The sequence below is a fragment of the Acomys russatus genome, chromosome 5 (assembly GCF_903995435.1).
Source record: "Acomys russatus chromosome 5, mAcoRus1.1, whole genome shotgun sequence".
In the NCBI taxonomy this organism is placed as follows: domain Eukaryota; kingdom Metazoa; phylum Chordata; class Mammalia; order Rodentia; family Muridae; genus Acomys; species Acomys russatus.
In genome coordinates this window covers 41,428,989-41,435,359 of record NC_067141.1, presented here as the reverse complement: position 1 = coordinate 41,435,359, position 6,371 = coordinate 41,428,989, and the positions used below count along the sequence as shown (strand labels likewise).

Here is a 6,371-nt window from a genome sequence, read left to right as displayed (position 1 = left end):
TCCCCGGGGGATATCTACATTTCCTAAACAAATTGGCAACTGAGATTAGAAACTTGTTCCACGAACGCAAGTAAACCTAGCAAAAGTGAACACGTGCAGGAGAGCTGTTGGATAAACAACGTTTAAAACCGCATTTCACCACCGCTCACAGAGCTGACTTCAGCTCACTGCTACCCGAATCCTAACATTTATGAGATATTCTCCTGAGACATGCAGAGCACCACACTTTTGAATATACCACGACTCCAGGCCAACTCAGACTTAGACAAATAAGGTAGGTATGCTCTCTCTCCTTTGCAGTTCCTAGATTTTTATCTAGAGGTGTAAAGCCATGCATGTATATGTGTCATGGGAGTAGAAGTGGCACTGTCCAGAGGGACAAAAGAAAATTATGAGGAGGATTGAAAAGGGAAGCATAAAGACATATTACATCTCAATTCTTATCCCATCCCTTGTATCCTCCCATTCCGCCCTCACTCCCATTTTCCCCTTACTCTCCTCCCCTATGACTGTGACTGAGGGGGACTTCCTCCCCTGGCAAAGTTGAAGGATCCAGAGGATCCTAGAAACCTACAAGAAGAAAATTATGATAGGCAGATTTGGGTCCAGGGGTCCCGCTCAAACTATGGCACCAGCCAAGGACAATACAGGCCTTAATATATTTTTAACATGAATTTTAAGTGTATGGATGATTCACTTTCAGGTATGTCTGTGCATTATATGCATGCCTGGTGCCAGCAGAGGCCAGATGAGGTCATCATGTCTGTTGGAATTGGAGTTATAGATGGTTGGGATCTACCATGTGGGTTCTAGGAATCAAACTTGGGTCCTCTGGAAGGGCAGCCAATACTCTTAACCGCCGAGTCATCTCTCCAGCCCTTAACCTATTGATCTGTAGAAGAACAGACTTTGGTAATATCCTCTTCATCTTTATCCTTAACTTGTTGGTCCCCATCTCTACCTTCATCTGAAGTAAGGAATCACTTGCAATGATTCCTGGGATTGGAATCCCAAAGCTGCATCCTATCAAATCCAGCTTCTGAATAGCCTTTTAAACACAAATGTGGCTGCGTGTGGGTGGATATCATACATTTTTAATGAAGAAAAAGACTGTGGCTGATGAGCTGGCTCAGTGGGTAAAGGCAATTGCTACTAGCCCACATGATCTGAGTTAAAACTCTGAGTCCCACACGATGGAAGGAAAGAACCGATTCAATGCAAGTTTGCCTCTGATAGTCCACAACCCTCCCCTCCCTTACTCAGATAAATAAATACATTGGGAGGGGGGAAGAGACTGCATGGGAGAAATAGTCTTCCCCAGGGAAGAGCACAGCAATTGGTGTTTCAATATCAAAAGGTCGGTCTTGAAAACATACATGCATACAAGTAACATTGTGCATACTGAGCAGGTTGTATTTATGTATTTAAAAGTATGTTTGTGTAGCTGGGTGGTGGTAGTGGTGTACACCTCTAGTCCCAGAGCTCAGGAGGCAGAGGCAGGTGGATTGCTGAACTTGAAGCCAGCCTGGTCTACAGAGTGACTTTCAGGACAGTTAAGACTACACAGAGAAACCCTATCACTCCCCCTCCATCCCACCAAAAAAAGAATATATATGCGTATGTATATATATATATATATATATATATATATATACACATATATATACACACACACACACACACACACACACACACACACACACAAATATGTGTGTGACAAAAACTAATTAAAAAAAAAGAGACTATGAGTTTGAAAAAGAACAAGAAAGGGTATATAGACTTGGAGGGAGAAAATGAAGAGGAAATGATGTAATTATATTATACTCTTAAAAAGTGAAAACGATTCTTTTTTAAAAAGAAAAATTAGGCCAGGTGTTGTGGCACACGCCTTTAATCCCAGCACTCGGGAGGCAGAAGCAGGCGGATTGCTGTGAGTTTGAGGCCAGCCTAGTCTACACAGCGAGTCCAGGACAGCCAAGGCTAGACGAGAAACCCTGTTTTGAAAACAAACAAACAAACAAACAAACAAAAAAGTAAAGAGAAGAGAAAAAAGAAAAGAAAAGAAAAATTAGTTCAGCTCACTAGCCACCTGGGAAGTATAAAATTCATGGCTCCTGCACCCATAAAGGAGTCATCCAGGAGAGGCCAGGGCAAGAGTAATTAGTCCACTTCAGAACCGGGGCAAGCAATTTATTTGAGGTTTAGGTGGTGAGTCAGTCCAGAGAGGTTTAGACTTTCAGCATGAGGGACTTGTGGGGGTGTTTATGGGAGTGAGTGTATACACGTGTGCATCTGTGCATGCACGTAGACTGGGGACAAGAACAATTTATCCTGAAAATATTTCTTTCGCTCTCCCTTTTTCCACGCCCTCCCCTCCCCTATCTCCTTTGCTCCTCTTCTCGGACTCTCTAGAACGGTTATGCTTCCTTTCTGGCCGGCTTTAGCTCCGGGTTCTTACACTTCCTTATTAGGTGAGGTGACAGGTAAAATGCTTCTGTCTGAGATGTGGCAGGCAGGGGAGGTGGATCCACTGCTGCACCGCGGGACCCTGTCTGCATCCCTCTTGTTCCTTTGGTGTCCATCTATTCTCCATGTTCTAAGCTGATGTCCACAGAAGAGCTTCAAGTGGGTCTGGACACAGCCATCGTCTCCGACCATCCTCGCCTCCTACTGCCCTTGCAGTGGTTTTAGTCTTCATCTTGATGGCCCCTGCGTGTTTGGGAGTATGAAGGGGCTTTTCTAGTCCTCTAGCCTTGAGGGCAGAGAACAGCAAAATAAATAAGAAGGGAAGGATGAGCTCGGACATTTAACTTAGCTCCCAAGGGGCTGGAGAGATGGTGGCAGAAGGTCATCAGAGATTATCTTTCTTCAAGAGAGACATTTCCTGCAGAATTTTTTTTTCCTTTCAAGAATAATCAACAGTCATGCCAAACCCTGGCATTGATATAAACACCAGTCTGGCCATTAAGCACAAATTTCTAACAGCTATCTTATCATCCTTGACAAGACACTATGCCCAAGGAAGGCCCAGTACAGAGATAAGGAAGAAGACATCTTTATTTATTAGCCTGGGTGCTATCGGGGAAGCTGTAGCTATGTTAAAAATAACATGTGATTCAAAGTTCACAGGATAAATATAGCTAGCTGGGAACAAATGAGTAATGCCGGCACGGTGGGCTGTGCTCCCAATCAGGGCACGCTGAGTGCTGAAATTCATTTTTACTTTTGACACTCCGTAGGCATTCCCAAGGCGCAAAGCAAAGCCCTGCTCTTGGGGCTGGAGGCAGCCACGGCATAAATAAGAGTCTGTAAAGGAAATAAAAACGTTCTTTTATTTTACAACTGCATTGCTTGTTCGGATCGTGCTGTTCTTGTGTCTGCCTTGTGTCTCCATCGGCTCTTTCCTTGGATGGCTGTGCTGTAAAACCCCTTCCTATAACCATAGAGTGTAGAAAGCTGCCCTGAAGAAAGGAACTGGGAACAGGCCAGCTAGCACTCGGGACTCACTGCCACAGCGAATAAGCTGCATTGTTGTTTGGTTCTAGCTCTGTCTGTTGGTTTTGCTTGATTTGGTATAGCAATTGAGCCCAAGGCCTCTCCTGTGCCATGTATTGTCCCAGGAAGCTGTCCCCTCCCAAGGAACTGCACCCTTAGCCTTCAACCTAATTTTTAAATTTCATGGTGTTTTTTTTTTCTTTTTCTTTTGTGAGCTTTATAGAAAGGCTCCCTTTCAAAAATTCTAGCCATTTTACTTGTTTTTAAGAAGCATCTTAGAGTCAGCAGAGACTCACGCCCTGGGGACCCATCATTAATGTACAATTTTTGGTCCACTCTACCAACCTAGCATACCAGGACTTGTGGGAATGGGACCCAGCAACCATGCTAAGTTAAGTAGGCATCTGGAAAAGTGTGCCTTGAGACCACACTTCCACCAGGAGAACTAAAGGAAATAGCGCCCCCTGGAGGTCATGTGGTTGCAGCCACCAGAAGTAGTTGCATATACCCAGGAAGGCCACAGACAAGAGTACAGGTTTGTAAGTCCTATTGTCCTTCTCCATATTAAGAGACTATTGTGGAGGCCGGTGTTGTGGCGCACACCTTTAATCCCAGCACTCGGGAGGCAGAGGCAGGCAGATAACTGTGAGTTCGAGGCCAGCTTGCTCTACAAAGCGAGTCCAGGACAGCCAAGACTACACAGAGAAACTATCTCGAACAGAGGGGGGAAGAGAGAGGGGGGAGGAGGAGAGAGATGGAGGGGGAGGGAGGGAGAGAGGGAGAGAAAGAGTATTGTGAGCAACTTCAGAGGCTCCAGCTTGATTTAGGTAAGGGATGATGCCATTTTTAAAGATGGATGGGCATGGGTGTATTAAAAATTAGTATTTTCTTATCTGTTTATTTCTTCCATCGTTGGTACTTGGCTCACTTCCGTATTCAAAACCTTGCAAGGGTTCTCCCTTGAGCAGTCTCTCAGCTTTGCCTCAAACCTCTGCAGTAGGATCCTGGTCTTATTTTCAGCTCTTGCTTGAAATGCTGCTTGCTCTCTTCTATGTTTATGCTGGCCGGTAACAGCAGGAGCCAGTGGTACATGCCTCCTACAACTGTGCCCTTTGCTACGAGCAGCTCCCGGAGGGCAGGACCCACAGCTGATTCCCTTTGATCTTGCCTTAGCACAGTGTTCTTGGTGAGAGGTGATGCGAAAAATACTGTCAAATGGATGAGTACAGCCCGGAGTCCGTCCGCATTAGCTGTTCCCGGAATGCCCCCAACTGTCTTTCTTCATGTAGTCCCTCTCAGTGTGAAATGCCCTTATGTCCAATGCCAGTTTGAAATGCTTCCTGTCCATCTCTAGGCTTTCTAACCCCCACCTGTGCTTTAAGATTCATTCAGAGTGAACTGTAGACCACGCAATGTGCCCTTGATCGCGCAGTCACCATCTGTTGAGTCCACTGAGTCCCACTGTTTTGGAGATGAGTACAAGGAAAAAGGCACCAATGATATGGTGCCTTTACTATATACATTAACAGTTGTGTTGGTTGAGGACCTAACATGTTCCACACCACCGTAATTTTAAAAACAGTTTGTGAGGAAGATGATATTATTATCATTATTATAATCAAATATAATGAAGTACTCAAGAAGTCCAATGAGAAGGTTCAAAGCTAATATCAAAGCCCAAGATTGATCCACTCTTCATTTCGATGCTCTTAATCTAAGTCTAGGCAGGCAATAGATTTTCAAGATACTCAAATGCAAGAATATCAATATAAACAGACCTCCAGAAATCTGGGCTAATATTTTGTTATGCTTTTTTTTTTTCCATACAGAATCTCACCACACAGTCCAAGCTAACTTATATCTCAGTTCTGCTGGGATGACATACATGCACTACCATGCACTGCAAATTGGAATTGATATCCCAGTGACTACAAATAAGTTTAGATCTAGCCAGTTAGGCATTGCTCTAGGAGCAGGAAAATATAGGGCATGAATAAGATTGACAGGTCCCTGATCTTTTTTTTTTTTTTTTTTAAAGAGTTAAAATACAAATGCTTTATTTAACAGTTGCGGGTCATCCCATGGGTTAAGTGGTGGATATCCAGGACCCAGTAGCAGGGTCAGCGCAACCTCCGAGCCTCTCTTTCTGACTCCAGTAGGGTGAGCACATCACCCTCTTGAATGGGGCCTTTGACATTTCGGATGATAGGGCGGCTGGTGTCATCCATAAATTCCACATACACCTGTGCACACTGTCCCTGTGAACCTGTCCTGCCCAGCACTTTGGTTACCCTAGCCAGCTTTATGGGCTACACGTGGCTCATGTCCATGATGGCAGCGATCTGGCGGAGAGAGGTCCCTGATCTTTAAGAATTATATTTTGTCAGGTTGTGGTGGCACACATCTTTAATCCCAGCACTCAGAAGGCAAGGGCAGTTGAATGAGTTTGAGGCCAATCTGGTCAACAGATCAAGTTCCAGGACAGCCAGGACTATGAAGAGAAACTCTGTCTCAAAAACCCAAAACACAAAATAAATCCCAAAGAATTATTTTGTATTTTAAAGATTTCATGGAAGAGTCTGTCTTGGGCACAAGGAAAGAAGCACAGGTCCTGAAACTAAGGGAACTCGAAGGAACCAATGAGCAGACCCCCTCCTCCTAGATCTTGGTCAAGTTATCCTGGCATAAATTCTGTAAAAGATGAAACCAATCCCAGGATGTCCCAGACAGGAAGTCCATGCCCATATCTTTTCGTCTGTGTCATTGACACTGTCCCTAGTGCCTGAAATCGAATCAGACTGTGGGACAAACTCAACCAGTCTCCCCCCACCCCACATCCATGCAGGGAGGGAGGGAGGGAGGGAGGGAGGGAGGGA

At 44.8% G+C, this 6,371-nt stretch overlaps 1 pseudogene; it reads right to left on the bottom strand.

Moving 5' to 3' along the window:
- Positions 1-5,615: 5,615 nt before the first annotated feature.
- LOC127189426 (40S ribosomal protein S28-like) lies at positions 5,616-5,825 on the bottom strand (annotated as a pseudogene).
- Positions 5,826-6,371: the final 546 nt, after the last annotated feature.